This window comes from Meles meles, chromosome 8 (assembly GCF_922984935.1).
Source record: "Meles meles chromosome 8, mMelMel3.1 paternal haplotype, whole genome shotgun sequence".
Classification (NCBI taxonomy): domain Eukaryota; kingdom Metazoa; phylum Chordata; class Mammalia; order Carnivora; family Mustelidae; genus Meles; species Meles meles.
This window is the reverse complement of record NC_060073.1, coordinates 94,107,124-94,126,606: the sequence shown is the minus strand read 5'-3', so window position 1 is coordinate 94,126,606 and position 19,483 is coordinate 94,107,124. Positions and strand designations below refer to the sequence as shown.

The window sequence follows — 19,483 nt, the reverse complement described above, 5'->3', positions numbered from 1 at the left end:
CTCTATCAACTCTGTCTGAATTAATCTTAATCTCTTAATGCTATCATCCTTCCTAAACTTCAATTCTGGGCTTCTAATGACCAGCTAGAGTGCTAGACAATTCCCTCTGAATGTGTCTGTCTTGTTTCAAATTTACCATTTAGAACTGAACTTAAATTCTCAACTGACACCCCACTGCAAAATTTCTAATTTTTAAATGATGGATACTTCAATTGCCTAGTCACCCAGAGCTTAATCTAGTACTCATTTTTGATTCACCTCCTCACCTCCTGTCAAAACCTGGAAATCTTCTCTCAGCTACTGTCCCTTCATAGATAAATTTGGAAAAATTACATATACTTTCTACTGATGAACATTTATTGATAAATCAAAGTCATACTCCAGAATGTTAAAAAAGATCCTGCATGGCCATTTAAGTCTTTGCTCTCTTATTTCCTTTAGTTTGCTCTCTCTGTGCTTAATTTTGTCATTATGGATACTATTAAATTCGGCATGGCCAATAAGCATAAAAAGCAGAAGAATGCTGAAAGTATATTAATAAAGAGAGGTATGTGGGGCACCTGGCTGGCTCAGTTGGTAGAGCATGTGACTCTTGATCTTGGGGTTTTAAGTTTGAGCCCCACTATACTGGGTGTAGAGGTTACTTAAAAAAATAAAATCTTTTAAAAAATTATAAACAGGGGTATATGATTATGGTGGAAATAAAATGCTGAGATAAACATATTAATAAAGAATGAGAAAGCATGCTGCCCCCATGAATGGGATACATCACTGAATAGTATGAATGATTCTGAAATACCCACAACAAATCCTGTAACATATGAAGATGCTATATCCATGTGATTAACTGATAATACTCAGCAAGTGACAAGAAAATGTGATTGGAGAAATGGAAGAACTTTTGAGTATGTGGTTAAAGTACCATCAGCACTAGAGGGCAAGGTTTCAAACTCTTTAGTCTCAGGATCCCCCATATACTCTTAAAATCCACTGAGAATCCCAAATAGCTTTTGATCATGGTTATCATATTATAAATCGGAAGTCAGATATGTAAAAAATAATTACTGATTCCTTTAAAAATAATAAGCCCATTAAGTGTTGACACAACATATTTTTCTAAAAGCTACATTCTCAGACCAAAAAAAGAAAAAGCAAGAGTGGCAATGATTTTGTAAATAGCTTAAAGTCTGGCTTATAATATAAACTGAATTCTTATTTCTGCATCTGCATTCGGTCTGTTGAAAACTCCACGGAATACTGTGAGAATAAGAATGAAAATAACAAACAATATCTTAATACTGTTATAAAATTGTTTCGACCTTGTAAACCCTCTGAAAGGTTCTGGGGATTGCCAGAAGAGTCCCCACACCACATTAACCACGAATTTAATGTTTAATGTTAAATCAAGAGATGGTTAGAATGTGCAGACCATAACTTAAAGGCTAAGCGAGGTGAATTGGAGGCTTAAACTTCTGACCCAGACCAGAAAAAGATGCTTCCTTATCTTGAAATCTGCATATCAAAAGTAGCAAAATTCACGGTCACTTACGATAATCATAAAGGAGTGTCATATGCCGTGTGTGTGGAGGGGAGGATCAGGAGGACCTGCTTCAACAAATGTGCAATTTAGATGTAATAGTTCCATGTAGGTAAAACACAGTCAAGAAAAAGGCTTACCTAAAAGGAACAGAACTTGTTGAGAGCCTCAGGGGTTAGCTGATTAGAATGAGCAAAGAAACCACAAAAAACAAGCACACAAGCCTAGAATTATGTGGGCCATCTTGGAACCATAAGGAGACAGCCTACAGATGGCAAAGCAAAAAGTTGAGAACTTGGATTCTAGATGATGTCACTGAATTGCTATGAATAACCAACTCTGAAGCTACCTTACTCCAGGATTTCTTGTTGTTTTTGTGTGAAATAATAAATGTCTTTAATGTTTAAGTCACATGACTCAAGGTTTTCTGAAAAACAAAATGAATATTCACATACAGATGCCCCATAGGTACTTCAACAGGTCAATGAATTCATCATCATTCCTCACCTATGTACTCTTCCTCTTGAAGTTCTGTGGCCAATGATACCACCAATCCAAAAAAGCATAAGTCATCTATGACTTCTGGAACAGACTTAAAAAGGTCAACCCTCCGCTATATGTCTATGTCCTAATGCCTGGAGTTTGCAAATGTTACTTTTATGATGAAGACTTTACAGGTAGATTAAGTATCTTGGAATAGGGAGATTGCCTGGAATATCCAGGTGGGTCCTAAATACAAACGTTAGCACCCTTAAGAAGTAAAAGGAAATCTGACACCCGTATCAGAGAAGGTGATGTGAAGATGGAGCAGCAATCAAAGTGATGTGGCTACAAACCATACACTGCCTGCAGCCACCAGAAGCAAGAAGAGACAAGAAATGGATTCTCCCCCAGAGCCACATGGAAGCCACTCAGAACATCTTCATTTCAAAGCAGTAATACGGACTTTGAACCTCTGGCCTCCAAAACCCTGAGAGAATACGTTTGTTTTAAGCCATCCAGCTCATGACATTTATAACATATCAGCTACAGTAAACAAATACAACTTCTATCTTTCTCTTTTCCTCCTAACACAGCCTTGGTCTCTAAGATCTATCTCATATCCATCTTTTCCTTTCTCCATTAACCACTGCTTTGGACTACTTAAATATCCTGACTGGTCTCCCTCTCTTTAGTCTCACCAATCCTGAATTAATCCTTCACCATTATTTAGATATTCTCCATTGTTCAAATATTCCCTAAAATATAATCATATGAGTCCAGTACTTACTACTTCACACCTTATCTCAGGAAACAAACCCTATACAGTACACCTTGTTCTTTTCAGCATTTTTATATACATATGATATTGATTTCAATATATAAAATCCTTGAGATAAGGTGGATTATCCTCCTCCCTTTACGCTGGTAAGGAAATTGAAGTAGAGAGAATATGTGACTTACCCAAAGTCATAGGGCTGGTAAATAACAATTTATATCCTGATGCTAATCTTTCTGTCTCATATTCTCTCCACTCTTTTTTTCTTTTAAGATCTTATTTATTTGACAGAGAGAGACACAGTGAGAGAGGGAACACAAGCAGAGGGAGTGGGAGAGGGAGAAGCAGGCTTCCTGGAGAGCAAGGAGCCAGATGTGGGGCTGGATCCCAGGACTCTGGGGGATCATGACCTTTGCTGACGGCAAATGCTTAACGACTGAGCCATCCAAGTGCTCCATCCATTCTATTACATTTTTTAGGCTGCTGTCTTTCCCTCTCTACTCTCCAACATCAACTCTTTGCTCCAAACCGATTTTGATTTTTCTCCAAATATATCACGCACATTTCCACTTCCCCTTCCTCTGGTCCCTTCTCAGAATCCCCTCCTTATCAATCTCAACAGGTCAAATACTATACTTGTTCTTCCTTCTACCCTAGATGCCAGCAATACCTCTCATTTGTATGGTACTTTTCAGATTATAATGTGTTTTCAAATATGTATTCTTTGGATTTTAAAAACCTTGTGAAATATATGAGGAAACCCCTTTAAAGATGAAGAAAAATAGTATCAGAGAAAGTAAGTAGCCTAACAGGGGCTCCAAATCAGGAACTCTGACTTTAATTAAATCCAATCCTAACTTTAAATTAATCAATGCTGTCCCTATCTTCACCTAACTCCTACAGTACTTTCTGTCTTGACCCCTAATTTGGCATTTGATAGAGTACCAACTTAGGTTTTACCAGGGCTTATTCCCCATTTCTCCAGGGACAATTCTAATATATTAATGAAATTGATCGTACCTGTGTTCTTTAAAACACATAAGTACTTGAGATATACCGATGTACAATAATTGCATATAAAGTGTACAGTTTGACTAGTTTTGACATATACATCATCACCACAATCAAGATAAGGAAAACTTCTGTGACCCCTGGAAGTTTCTTTGTGTCTTTTTGCAATTTTTCCCTCCTATTCTGTAGAAACTAATTATTTGCTTTTCATTTTAAATTAGCTGCATTTTCCAGAACTTTATATAATAGAATTATACAATACAGACTTTATTACTTATCTGGGTTCTTTCATTGGATAAAATTATTTTGAGATTCATCCACATTGGTGGGCTCAAGAATTTTTATTCCTCTTATGGCTGAGTACTATTCTATTGTATAGATATATCAGAATCTGTTTTTCATTTAACTGTTGACAGACTCTGAGTTATTTCCAGTTTGAGGCTATTACAAGTAAAGCTGCTATGAACATTTATGCAAAGTCTTCACTTGGATACACCTGGAGGTTCTTAATCATTTCTGCTTCTATACCATTTACCTATTATATTCTTACTAGAAACACTGGTTATTATAGTGCAGTGATTCTCACTGGGCACCCCTTTATGGCCACAAAAGAACCACTGCTCTACCTCAGTAGTTTATGTATAATAGGCGATCAATTGTTTGTAGATCTTGTGGTCTTATGGATCCACATGCTATACGTAAGAGGCTGAGGCTATGTATTCTAACTGTGTGTATTCTCCCTAACACAGAGAGGGCACTTAAAAAATGCTGAATAAATTAGAGTTTAACATATACAACATGCAAAGTTTAAGAACAGATGAGCCATAAAACAAAAAAACCCAGAAGAGCCATAACTCAAGATAAAAATTTCATGCTAGCCATCAAAAGAAATGAAATCTTGCCATTTGCAACAACGTGGATGGAACTAGGGGGTATTATGCTTAGCAAAATAAGTCAATCGGAGAAAGACAACTATCATATGATCTCCCTGATATGAGAGATATGATATGAGAAGTGGAGCTACAACGTGATGGGTTTGGGGGGTAGGAAAAGAATAAATGAATAATAAAATTCTATTATTTTATTCTATAAAAGAATAAAAGAATAAATGAAACAAGATGGGATCGGGAGGGAGACAAACCGTAAGAGACTCTTAATGTCATAAAAACAAACTGAGGGTGGCCGGGGGTGGGGATGGGGGCGCCAGGGGGGTCGGCAGAGGGTCCTGGGGTTATGGACATTGGGGGAGGGTATATGCTATGGTGAGTGCTGTGAAGTGTATAAACCTGGTGATTCACAGATTTGTACCCCTGGGGCTAATAATACATTATATGTTTATAAAAAAAAATTTCATGCTAAAACTACACAGAAAATGTATGTAAGTGAACTAGTGAAAATTGCAACTCAATTACTTCTCTCTCTAGAAAGTTATTAAGTTAAAATAACATGTTTTTCACTATCATTAAGAATAAATTTTTACACATATTACAGTACCACAATTTAAAATTTTGTTCTAAAACAAAAACAAATACCTGTATTCTTCTATGAAAGGACGTATACTTTTTAGAATAGATTCATACTGAGTACTCATATTTGAGAACACACTTTTACTTTCTCTGAACAGTAATAAAAGTGTATGTGATCTTTAACTTGACAATGGTTTATTTCCCACGGGTCTTCCTTAAGTGTTTATTACGTTTTCAGGAAGAATTTCAGATGGATCACTGTATCTGAGCTATAAAAAAAAATTATTTAACTTTTATAACTAGCCATTTTTTAATCAAAGATTTTAATCACTTCAGAGTTTAAGAAAGAGAATGAGATTTACCAGGATTTAATAAATCAGTTAAACCAGTAACTGAATTATTAGAATTTCCTCTCCTTGCTTATAGCCAGAGTCATGCTGATTGTTAATTTCTACATTAAGGGAAGATTAGTTAATATATATTGAGTAATTCACCAGGTGTCTTTATCTCACTCTGGGTTCATGATTCTGAGAAAGGGATTTAAAAATCCAGTTATAAATGAGGAAATCAAAGGTACAATTAACTTGCCCTTTGTCCTATAAATAAATAATAAAACCAGGATTTGAACAGAAGTCTATTTGACTATAAAATTCAAATTCCTAGTCCATTCCAACTATCCCATCATGTTGCCATTCGTAAGGATTCAATCACAGTATGTAAGAAATATCAGCTGTTAATATCAATTCATTATTATTAGAAAGCAAGCTTAAAGAAAGGACAGATCTTATTCGCTCTTTGGGATCCTTACATGAGAAAGTTAAATTCAAGTCCGTTTTAGCTAATTAGCATTTAAAGAGATTTCTTTTCTTCCCTGAAGAGTTTTTAAGCACTCACATCAAGTACTCAAGAGTTTCAATGTGTTTCCTTTAGAAAGACAACTACAATGACTTTACCCAACAGGCCTTCACATTGCTGCCAACTTTAAATGTGTCTTATTATGGATTGTACTGTATTTCCCCCCCACCCCAATATGATTAATATAATCCCCAGTACCTGAAAATATTACCTGATTTGGAAACAGGCTCTTTACAAAGGTAATCAAGTTAAAATGAGGTAATTGCGGGGGGCACCTGGGTGGCTCAGTTGGTTAAGCGTCAGCCTTCGGCTCTTGTCCTGATCCCAGATCCTGGGATCAAGCCACACAGTGGACTCAACTTCTCCTTCTCCCTCTGCCCCTCTCCCCTGCTAAATAAATAAATAAATAAAATAAAATCTTTTTAAAAAATGAGATAATTATGATGTCCTTACATAAAGGGGATATTTGAATGAAGACACACACAGGGAGAACACCAAGTAAAGCCTGGAGACCTACTGCCAGAAGCCATGGCACTAACAGAAACAAAGAGAACCGCATAGGATATTCCTCATAGGTTCCTTCCCTCAGAAGGGACCAACCCTGCCAACAATTTGATTCTGGACTTGATTTAACTACACTAAATTTTAATGGACTCAACATTTCAAATAAAAGGCAGAATAGGAATAAAAAAGCAAGCCCAACTGTATGTTCTTTTTAAGACATAAATAAGAGGACACAGGTATGTTAGAAGATTTACCATGCAAACAATGAAGATAGGTAGGCTGAGTTCCCTATTTCTATTATCAGACTTCAAGACAAAAATATTATCAGAGATAGAAGTGTAGAACAGTAAGAAATGTGTGTGTACCTAATAACAATGCTTTAAAATATAAGCAGAAAACATTGACAGAGTTGAGAAAAACAATACACAATAATACTTGGAACTTTTAATATCCCTCTCAATAACTGACAAACTAGCTCCCACTCCGAAGTCACTAAAGACATAAAAGATCTGAATGATACCATCATACCATCAACCACCTTGACCTGATATTTATAGTGCAGAATACATACACTTTTCAAGTGCAACACAGTATGCTCATCAAGACAGATATGCTGGGCCATTAAGACAAATCTTAACAAATTTTAAATGAATGAATGCACACAATGTTCTCTTAAAGGGAAAAAAAAAAAGAAAATGTTCTTTCACCATACATAAACACATACAATTAGAAATCAATGAGTTATCAAGAAAACCCCAATTATTTGGAAAGAAAATATTGAAATAATTCACATGTTGACTGAAGGAATCAACAAAGGAAACTGGAAAGTATTTTTAACTGAGTAATAATTAAAATACATTATTAACATTTGTGGGATGTTGCTAAAGCCTTGCTTGGGGTAATATTTATAGTTTTCAATACATATATTAGAAAAGAATGTCTAAAAATCAGTGGCCTATAATCACACACCTACCACCTCCTACCCATCAGAATGGCTCTTATTAAATAAAATAAAACACAACACAACAGAACACACAAAAAGTAGCAAGTGTTGGTGGGGATGTGGAAGAAAAAAATCCTTGTGCACTGTTGGTGGAAATATTAAGTATAGCCACTGTGGAACACAGTATGGGGGTTCCTAAAACACTAAAAAATAGAGGGGCGTTTGGGTGGCTCAGTTGTTAAGCATCTGCCTTCGGCTCAGGTCATGATCTCAGGGTACTGGGATGGAGGCCCGCATCAGGCTCCCTGGCTTGGCCGGAAGTACTACCCCTGCTTATGTGTTCCCTCCTTGGTTGTGTCTCTCTCTGTCAAATAAATAAAATCTTAAAAAAAACCCAAAAACTTAATAGAATATCGCATTATCCAGCAATTCTACTTCTGAGTATATACCCTAAAGAAATGAAAGCAGGCACATGAACATATATTTGTGCACAAATATCCATGGGACCATTATTCACAATAGCCAAAAGGTAGAGGTACTCCAGGTGTCCATCAATGGAAGATAAAGGAAATATGGCATACACATACAATGGAATATTATTTAGTCTTAAAAATGAAAGAAATCTGATACACACTACAATATGAATAAATCCTAAGGACAACTATGCTAAATGAAATAAACCAGTCACAAAAGGACATTGTCTAATACCAATATGAGGTTTAGAGAGCAGTCAAATTCACAGAAAAAAAAGTAGAAGGGTGGGTGCCAGGGGCTTGGGAAGGGAGGAGACTGTTAAATGGGTACAGAGTTATAGTTTTGCAAGATGATGAGTTCTAGAGATGAATGGCAGTGATGGTTGCATTAAGAGCGTGAATGTATTTTATGCCATTGAACTGTACACTTAAAATAGTTAAGGTAACAAGTCTTTAAAGCCGTGTTTCACTATAAAAAAAAAAATCAATGGCCTAGTGTTCTACTTTAAGAAGCTAGAAAGAGTGCAAAGCAAGCTCAAAATAAACAGAAGGAAATGAAGCACAGACATAAAGTGAGTAGGAAACAGACCCAGAACAAATTAAAGCCCAAATGGTCCTTTAAAGAGAATCATTAGCTAGGATCCAAAATTGATAAACTTTTAGCTAAAATGATCAAAGAAAGCAAGAGGAGGAAAAAGACAGTAGGAGGCAGCAAAAAGAAAATCTGGAAAAAAGTTATTCTGAAGGACCAGGAAGGTAGAATGTTCCAGAAACTAAGAGTGCAGAGTATTTCAAGGAGTGATTGTCAGTGTCAAATGCTGATAGGTCAAATAAGATATAAACTAGTCTACTCAATTTAGCCACAAGGAATACTGATGACCTTATAATAGCACATAGTAGAGTCAGACTGCAACAAAGAAAAAGAGTATACAGAAATGAGGAAGTGAAAACTGTAAGTACAGACAATTCAATCTGAAGAAGTCTGTTTCTAAAGATAGGGCAAGGGAGTTAGTTGGAGGGAAATAAGGGCTCAAGGGAGGATACTGGTATTTTTATAGAATGGGAGAAAAATATATTGTTTTTATTATAGTAAAATATAGAATGTTTTGACAGAGGTTGGAAAGACTCAACGAAGGAAAAGTTAAAGACAGAGGAAACAGCGATAATAGACAGCACAAGGTCCCTGGATAGGGAGAAACTAGATTCAGTGCATGAGTAAAAAAAAATAGCCTTAAACAGAAGGAGACCCAGTGATAGGAAAAAAGAGAAAAGGAAAGGTGCAGTTACAGTTAAGTTTATAGGTGGGTGGTGACAAGTAGTGAGAGTTCTTGTCTGATAGCTTTGGCTTTTATGTTATTTCTCTTTGAAACTACAGGTAGAGGAAGACTGCTGAGAAGAGGAGATAAAAGTACAATTTTGAGGAAAATGAAACATGAGAAAAATGTAGAGAAAAAACCCCATAATGATGGCTAGGAGGTACTGAAGACCCAAATGAAATTGGGAGATTACAAATTTGTAAGTGGCAATAACCTACGGCTTTTTAGTTTTGTCTCAATAAACTGCCAAAAAATAATCTATGGCTTTGAACTAGTCTTTTTTTTTTTTAAGAACAATAATCATTACTTAATAATTATATAGTACTCAAGGTACACCAAACATTGTTCTAAGTATTTTTACATATTAAATAATTTAATTTTCACACAATCTTGGGATAGGTATCACTTTGGTTATCTTCATTTTACCGGTAAGGAAAACGAAGCACAAAGAAGTTAAAGGAACTGGCCCAAAACCACATACAGTAAGTTTAAGAGTCAAGATCTGAACCTAGTGTGTGCTTTTAACACTATGCTGTGCTAGCTCTCAAAGGAAAGCTAAGTAAACCTAACTGAAGGAAGTAGAAGAAACGAGGAAGAAACAATAAAAAACAAAGAGAGGCAGTAATTCCTGTAAATAGAAATAATTCTCATACAGGTATGGTTTGTATAGTTTTATAAGGCATGGAAAAGGCATCAAAAATAAAGCAATTGTCCTCGTCAAGTAAAAGAAAGCTACAAAAAAGGAAATGAGCAGTGTTGGAAGATCCAAAGCAGAAAAGAGAAGCAAAGAGACAAAAAAAAAAAGAGGGAAAAAGAGGTAGTCAAAACGTAAAAAGGAGAAAAAAATAAAAGTAGAAGAAAGAAACTATACAATACCCTCCCTCCCCAGTAAACAACAGCAGTAAGAGAAAAACAAAGGAAGCAAAACAAGTATGCCTGAGTCCTGGAAACTCTAACATTTTATTTTATTTTTGTTTAGATCAAAGATTTCTCAATTTTATCAGAGAGCACAAATACAATATTTAATAGAGACTGGTACTAAATATGCTTGCTTTTGTTTGCTAAAAGTAGGTGAGGATCAGACACTTAGGTTAAGATCTGAATTAAAAGGAAATAATTTAAAAATAATTATCTAAAGTTGTTTCAGAAGTCAGAAGGGTAGAAGTTCAACCTGATTCCAGAGATTCATAGTCTTGGGTTATATGCTACCCCCAAGATATCTGTAGTTATGTTGAATGCACCAAAAACAATTGAAACCAAATAAATACCAAATTCCCTCAACATACAGAAATACATACATTTTAACTGCTGTAGGATAGCAATACAGAACTGACATTACAAACTGAATAAATATTGATCAGTATTTATTACTGAAAATAAAACATTTTCAAGTTTTTAAAGCTATACCAAAAAATTACTAAAATAGAGGAACACTCAATGTGGAAACAAGGATGATTCTGTTCTCCAAGAGTGAGACATTAATAAGTTTCATCCATCAGTTTTCACTATGCTTAGACAGAGTTATCAATATGAAATACCATGATGATACAAGTCAAGTGATTTACTCCAAAATCAGTTACGTAAAAATGTGCTAGCTAAGGTCACCCTTGGCACTAATAATGTTAGCGAAGAAATTAATGTAATAAGTCAATATGTCCTTCAAGCAGAGTATAATATAAATCTAACGTATACAATCATTATTTTAGATTCTGTGACTAAGAATCTAGAGATTTCCAGCTCACTGTCTAAAATGGGGCAATGCATTTCCAATATAAAGAACAAAGAAAACTAATGTGGCTTTCAGTCCACCAGGGGCTAAGTTTCTCCCAATCATTCTTAGGTACACTGAGAACTGTTTCTTTTGTCAATGTAAGGCATTTAAAGTAAAAACAGCCCAAAAAGCTTACATTAAAAGTATGCTCAACAGCAGTCTACCAAGTATCAGAACATCATAGGTGGGAAAAAGTATATACACAAATTTAATATATATAATATTTATAAAGATACTAAAAACTATAGCTGGAAGGAGCCTAATTAATTAAGAGCCTCTGAACTGATGAAGTAAACCCCTTTATAACAAACAGTCTTTGACTCTTGATCATTTTCGGTGATAATTTTTATCCTTTATAGGGCTAGGAAGACTTACTAAAATTTAAGAGAATCACTGTAGGTATAGAGGATATAGCATGTTACTGGCTTTTACAGAACTATCAATAATGTTTTATAATAACAATATATTGTTAATTACTCCTGATATTTTATTACGAAAAATCTCAGATGGATCAAAATTTAAAGAATTTTACAGGTGAATATATGCATAACTATACCTAGATTCTACCATTAATGGTATTATACTTGTTTTATCACGTATCTATCCATCCACCAATTCATCTTGATTTTTGATGCTTATTTATTCACTTATGCAAAGGTTTATCCATTTATTGAGAAACATGTAGGGGGCAGGAATGGGGGTGGGGAGAGGGAGACAGAGAATCCCACGCAGACTCTGCCACGCGCAAAGTTAGAAGAGGGGCTCAATCGCATGCTCCCGAGATCATGACCTGAGGTGAAATCAAGAGCCACCCAGGCGCCCTGATGCTCTGCTATTTAAATGCCTATTAAATGGTATCTAAATGCAGTTTCTGAAGCAAAGTCTGATATACTAAGGATGTGTAATAGATATGACAGGCATTTGGGGCACTTGGGGCTCTTGGCATACAATCTTCAGTATTGCTACAGGACAAACATCAGTCACGTACTTCCTTTAATTCATGGTCAATGAAATATATTTTACTACCGATTATATTTAGCTATGAGGTATACCAAAGTAGTATAATGCTAATTCTGAAGACAGACTTGAATGTGAAAGCTGGATTACAGTTTCCTTACTCGCAAAATCAGGTCTTAGCAGCCATATCAAAGAGTTAATGTGAAATTTAAATGAAATGCTAAATGAAATTTAAATGAAATAAAATGTTTAGTACAATGCTGACTTTCTGAAAGGGTTCAACGAATGTTAGCAATTATTGTTAGTGCATTTCCCCCTTCATTCTATCATAATTGGTTCTACCTGTTATGTGGTTATACATACCCATGCAATTGTTTGTGACATTTCCCCCCTTACTTTATGTGTTCTAATATTAGGAAACCTCTTTTTACTGAAATTGAAGACAGAATAAATGAATGGGTCCAAAGTACAGGCATTCTCCATTTTCCCACTCCACTCCCTGAAGGAAACTGATGTTCACTCTGTTATCCAAAACAGTGATAGCATACAATGAGGAAAACACACCGGGGCGCATCTTTTGCTTTTCATAGTACCTGGGTGGTAGGTGATTGAAATAAACTGACTAATTGTCCTCTGCCCACTTTAGACAACCACTGCTCCCTCCTAAACTCTCATCTGAACACATAATTATAATTTCTATCAACTTTTGTCCAATCCAAACAAAACATGCTGTTGTCACTGATCCCACGTCCGAAAGCCTTTTATATCCACAGACTGCATGTCAGGTTTTTTTGTGGCATACAAGTAGAAGGATTCATAAAACTTCCACCATCTCCATACCTCTTTAAAGACTTGATTTTCAAGTGTAGTGTGCAGAAGCTTGAAATATATTTTTCTGTTCACCTTCAAGGATTAGTCTTAATTCTTTCTCTTTGCCAGAGGAATCAGAATCTAATTGCGAAATTTAAAATCATTCCTACCTCACTTTAAGGAAGTAACATACTGCTAAGCCTTCTGCAACATATGAGAATATATTAGATACTAAAGGGTCTACTTCATCTTAAAAATTAATTTGGGTGGGGCTTCTTTAACCATACTTTTAAAAATAGTTGTCTTTTGAACTATGTATTGAACCATATATTTGATATATTAAAAAATAAAGAAAACCCCAAAATAATAAATAAAACAAATGAACTGTATCAAATTGGTACCTTAAATAAACAGAAAAGTATTTCAAGTGACTTCTGAACACCATAAATACTCTGATTATACACCCTTTATATTATGCACCAAGATTTTCATTTAAGAGACAAATATAAAATCAAAGAAGGAAAAGTCTGCTATGTTAAATTTGAACTGGAAATATCACTACAAACTTAGAATTCAACAAATAAGCAATAAAAAAACAAAAAACATTTTTAGTTCTTTCCTCTGAAAGGGTCTTGAAGCAATGACACTCCAGCAGCAATGAATATATCCACATTCTGATCTTGGTTTTTATATACCCTTTCTCATCAAACAGAACCAAGACTCCTTAGATAAACAGCCCATTCCAGATCTAGAACAAAGAAAGTAACAAGGTAAGCCTTGGGTATCTTGTGCCCAAAAGCACTCCAAGAATGCTCCAATGGCAATCAGGAGTGTTTAAAAAAAAAGGACACAGGAGCCAGGTTGAAAAGGTTCCTACTATCCAAATCTGGGACAATCTGATCAAAAAGAAAAATGGCTGTAACAGTTATTAAAAAAATGAATAAATACATTAAAAACCATGAGTCCAAAGCGTATCCCGTAAAAAGAAAGAAAGAAAGAAAGAAATCTCATTTGCAACCACTGGGGTAACTATTTCTCCAATCCTTTCTCTGAATACTGATAATCAAGGGGAAGGAATTAAGCATTTACTGCACATTTGTAGGAGGAACTTTAGTTTACCCCTAGCTAATGAAGGAAATCTTTTTTACATTTTAATCTCCATAAAACTGATTTAATCAAGAGCCACCAAGGAGTGTTAAAATCACTAAGCAAAAGGTGGCCAGAAACAGGATATTTGCTTGGTGTCAAGTATTACCCCAAGATGACGTATAAATCACAAAGAGCAAACCACACCCTTTTAACAGATTTGGCAGTCACCACTTTAGTGGTCATTTGGCATCACTAATAGTATAGCAATCTGACATTATATACCAGTTTATGAAGCAGTATGAAGTACATAGTATCCCCTATTCTTGCCAAAGGAAGTTTTACCTCTAGCTAATTGAGTTTTTCTTTAGATCTAACTTCCAGTAACAGAAAATTCAAGGGGTTGGGGAATAAGTTAAATGCCACTAAGAAGAAACAGACAAGTCTAGAATGCAGGAGCATTCTGTAAGACAACTGGTTTGGTCAATTAAGTGTTAGAAAAAAAGGAGATGGTTATTATTCTTTTTAAAAGGGGACTAAAGGCATAATCATCAAATGCAATACATTAATCTTGACTAAATACAGAAAAGGACAAATTTCTCAAGGAGATTTTAGAATAAAGAGGAAATCTGCATACGGATTGTTAATTTAGAAAGGTGTTGATAACGGATAAGTAGGAGAATGTCCTTTATTTTTAGGAAATGCATGCTCAAATAATTGAGGGTCCTGATGTATGCAACTTACTTTCAAATGGTCACACACACAGAGACACTGAAAGGGAGAAGAGAGGACGGAACAATAAATGTTACTCACTGAATCTACACAGTGGAGTATTCACTATTTCTTTCTCAATTTCATTAAAACAAATTTTTCATAATAAAGTTGAAAAAGTGTTCCTGTACTGAGAGGCAAAGCAGAAATATACTTACATTGCGATTTTATCTGGGTGCAATTTTCCCTTCTAGCTGTGTTGTCTGAGCTATATAAAATTCAAGTAATAATATCTAAATCATTAGGTTGTTCTGGGGATTAAATAAGATCACATACGTAAAATGCCTGTAGTGCACAAAATAAGTAAATCTGGTTTCCATAATTAATGTTATCTTCCTAAAATACAAGACTACAGGAAAACATTTCTTTCATTATTTTCACATTGCGTGATAAGGAAACTACATTAGGTACAATTAAATATTATTAATCCACTGGCAGTGGATTAATGTGAATGTGAAGTAATGAGGAAAATGAGGATTTATATAATACTTTTTCTAATCCAATAATTCTAACTGAAAGCCTAGGCAAAAGGAAATCACAAAAATTTTACCAAGCCAAACTATTTGCCATCCTATCATGCTTATGGTGTTAATCTGTATCTGAAAAAACCTGTAAGAAAATAAGTGGAAGAGAATTTTTTCCTGACCTCAACAAATTTATTTATATGTTGAAAAAAACTTAAGTTTTTGTCTTCATTTCTGTAAGTTCCAATAAAGTACACAATTACTAGTCTTTATTCTAAATTCTGGTTAAGATTCATAGAACTCACAAGGATGCGATTTCCTTTCATCAGTTCTAATGTACTTGTCATTTCACTTGCAGGTAACCCCTTTTTTTCTGGCTAGGCCAGCAGAAAATGACTAGATACAGAGTGATCCTCAGGAAGCGAAGAAAAAGAGGTGTTTGTTATTATTTTTTGAGTGCCATCCTTTTCTTTCCAGTACCAGAGAAAAAGCAGCAGGGGAGACGGGGGTGGGGGGGCCGTGGGGGGACAGGTCTCCGGTTCGACCAGGTGAGAGGAGGTAACACCTCTGCCTTCTTTGGGTTAGGGTGTTGGGCAAATGGGCATGCAAATGATGGGGAGCACCCTGGACGATCGGGGTGATTTCTAACTGGGGGGCCGATGGCTAGTCTCCTCCTTGAAGGATTAAATGCCACTGAGGGGACCCTACGGGGTTGTCTCCCGGAGCGGATTGGGTGACAAGATCAGGCTTTCCTTTCCGTCCAGCGCCAGATGGGGGACGCGTGGTGGCAGCCCCTGGGCGGACGCACCCCGAGGGCACTGGCGGCGAGGAGTGGCTGGTTATTGCCCCCGCTGGGGCCAAGCGGCCCGCTCGCCCCCCTCTCCCCATTACCTGAGGGCGGCGGTGCCGGGGCCGGGAGGCCTGGTGCTCCTCCTCCTCCTCCTCCCCTCCAGGCTGAGGCGGCGAGGTGGCGGCGGCGGCGGCGGCGGCGGCGGCGACAGCCCGGGGGGGAGGGGGCGGAGCGCGCGGCTCGCTGCCTCTCTCCTCCCCGGGGAGGCTGAGGGGACCCTATCTCGGGCCGCCGCGCCTAGGCCCGTGGACAGCCTGTGGCTGGGGCATGGCGGCACAACCAGCAGCGTGCCTGGGAGGTGGGAGAGGGCGAAGCAGCGGGAGGGAAGCACCCGCGGCTCTCGGAAGGGCCTGAGGGGAGGAGCGAGGGGGCCCGTAGAGCCGCGCGCTGGCGGCCGTTGGGGGCGGTTGGCCGAAGGTAGGCGGCGGTTTGGGGAGCGCGGCGACGGCTAGCGTTTTCTCGATGGGGCGGGGTGGGGAAGGGGAAGGGGAGTGAGGGGAGGGGAGGGGGAGGTTGGGAGGGAGCCGCCGCCGCGCGCGTGCGGGCCGGCGCCGCGGCCGTTGCCGCTCCGCTCACTCCAGCCTGTTTGGGGGCACTTTGTTTGTGTCCCACAGTGCTCTGCGCGGGCGGCCGGGCTGGGGAAGGGGAGGGAAGGTGGGCGGGGCAGAACGAGCTCGGGGGCGGGGCGCCAGCAGGGTTAAGGGGGTGGGGTGGCGAAAACGCGGTTTCTGCGCAAGCGCAGAAGAGGCAGCTCCTGGCCCTTGGGACTTGAACTGTGGGTGGTTGGGTCTCCTTAAACACCCGTGGATTTTGATACCGTCTGTGTGCATTTGTGTATGTACACACGTGCGGATTTACATTCATATACGGCAGAAGTACTGACCAGTTTGGCCTTCCTCTAGCCTCTTCTCAGCCAGCTCCCCACCTATACTGACAGAAACATTTCTGAGCATGGTTCGCGCTTACTGCATTTTTTCCCTTTCAACTGAAAACGAAAGAAACTCCTCGTTTCTCAAGTGGTTTCTGTTAGCCGGGACGAAACCGGAACACCCAGCCCCTTTCTCTCAGTGAGGGAGGTGAGTCAGTAGTCCGCCCATTTTCCACACTGGGAAACTGAGGCCTGCGAAGATGTGTGGCCAAACACGTGAGGGATGCGGTCGCTTTTTTGTAAAGAACCGGCCCGCAGCCGGTATCCCCGATTTTGAATCGCCTTTTGAACTGGCATTTTTTTCAGTGCCCTAAGATTGTTCTAGCATTACCCTGGGCGATCTGGCAGGAAGTGCAGTTCTGAAATGACTGGAGAAATCAACACCCAAATCTATCTCATTCCCCTCAACACCGGGGCACCTATATATGCCTATTCTTTCCACAACCTCGAATCTCATTTTATTACACCATCACTTTCCTGGGCATTACCGCGGGGGGAATGTGTGGAGCACCCCGAAGTGACAGGTACTGTCTGGGGGATTTTAGAGTTCTTGGTCAACTGCCGAATCTCTTAAAATGTTAAAACTCCCAGAGCCCTAAGCCTTTTCCCCACACCTGGCGGGACTGAGACCGGGCAGTGGGAGGGGCGCTCACCGCAGGCGGAAGAACGCCCCAGGTGCGTGGAGGCGACCAGTGGAGGCGACCAGGGTGCCGGCCTGGAGGCCCAGAGCGTCTCAGGCTGTCTGCTTTGAGTACTTTGTTTTCCCACGCCTTCAGCTTTTAAACCGAAAGTCTTCTCTCCCAAGGGCTTTTTGTGCAAGGTGAGTTGACGTCCTGCTTCAAGTGGAGTGGATTTTTTCCCTGAAACACTTGGCAACATCTAACATTAACCCCTTCCCTAATCCCTTTGATGAGCAGCCAAGTATCCTGGTACCCTAATTCTAACAACTGAACTCGACTTTAGAAATAAAGGCAATAAAAACGACGTCTAATTTTATAGTCCTTTGCAGTTCCAACAAATTCCCAAGTATATAGAATGTTTAATCCTCACGGCAACTATACTGTATAGGTTTTTCTGTTATTCCCACCATGATTTTTATTATTCCCATTTCCGAGATGGGGAGAATCAAAACGATGTGAATTAGGCCCAGAAACTTTTGTGGTGAGATTTGCAGAAGGGGAAGAAGAAGAAGGTGGAAGGCTTACCTTAGGAGAGGGATGGTGGTGACAGAGCGAGGCTCTGGAAGGAGCAGGTTTTGAACACCTGGTTTGGGTGTGTGTTGGACTATGAGCACGACATTACCACTGGAGAAGAATCAGGGTGGGAATAAAGTAGTCAAACAAGGGGCACCTGGGTGACTCAGTGGGTTAAGCCTCTGCCTTCAGCTCAGGTCATGATCTCAGGGTCCTGGGATCAAACCCCAGCATTGGGCTTTCTGCTCAGCGGGGAGACTTCTCTCTCTCTGCCTGCCTACTTGTGATCTCTCTCTCTCTCTCTCTGTCAAATGAATAAATAAAATCTTAAAAAAAAAAAAGTAGTCAAACAAACCCCATCTACCTCTCTTAGGGCATTTGGTAAGGCAGTTAATAAAAGACATTAGATAAATCTTTACTGTTTCTTAAGGGTACCCTGGTAGCAGCTGTTTCGGAGGTGAGACACACACAAAAGTCTTATTTGTTCCTCTCGCCTCTCCTTTTCCCTCCCTTTTGGCTTTTCAATTTTACATTTAAAAACTCCATTATCCTCTCACCCCACCTTCACCCCAGGCCTGGAGGATCAGTTAACCAACAAATGGCCGGCTGTTGGGCCCTTAGGGCCCAGTGCTGGATATTTGGAGAGTGTGTGAGAAAAAAAAATACAGAGATTAATTTGTAGGAGCCCTCTCTGTGTTTTGGCTTTGGGCAGGGTCAGTTTCTGTGGCTACTGCAGCCTCCCACCTTTTTCTTTCTGGGCGAGAAGAGACTTGCCTTAGGGTTGGTGGAGTCAGTAGGCCTTTCTTTGACTCTAAGTTAAATAATACTGCTGTGGGATTTTATGAAACCGGAATCCTTCACACAGGTGAAACAAACAAATGGAGACCTCCTGAGGAACTTTAATTATTAACTGGGTATAGATGGTTCTGAGGAATTCAGGCTCCAGCAAATGGCTCACTTCTGCCAGGAGGTGTTTTGGGGACCAGATTCTGGCACAAATGGCAGTTTCCTATAGTAGACCTTTTGTTTAGTCCTCGACTTCTCTAGTCTGACTTGAATAATCTCAGTGGAGGAGAGCTCATTACTGCACAAATCATCTTTGCTCTCTTATTAGACCATCCCAACTATATGAAAAATAACTGATCTTGCCCCCATCCCAAAATTTTCACCTCTTCTATTTCCATCTCACTGGCCACTCTGTTGAGCAAGTCATCTTATCTATGTCACTCTATTATATCTCAGTTCTGATCTGTCAGCAAGTCTTGAATTTGTCCAATCCTGTTGCCACCA

General features: G+C 38.7%; 1 protein-coding gene across 6 annotated transcripts in view; it reads right to left on the bottom strand.

Moving 5' to 3' along the window:
- ZBTB44 (zinc finger and BTB domain containing 44) overlaps window positions 1-16,665 on the bottom strand; it is a 68,303-nt gene extending 51,638 nt beyond the window's left edge. For 3 of the 6 annotated variants that reach the window (XR_006819967.1, XR_006819968.1, XM_046015343.1), the window contains exon 1: window positions 16,114-16,665. The gene's annotated coding sequence lies outside the window, so the exon portion shown is untranslated. Of the gene's footprint in view, window positions 1-14,916; window positions 14,967-16,113 lie in introns of all 6 variants that reach the window. The other 3 variants (XM_046015339.1, XM_046015341.1, XM_046015340.1) reach the window with 2 other exon arrangements.
- Between the last annotated feature and the right edge of the window lie 2,818 nt (window positions 16,666-19,483).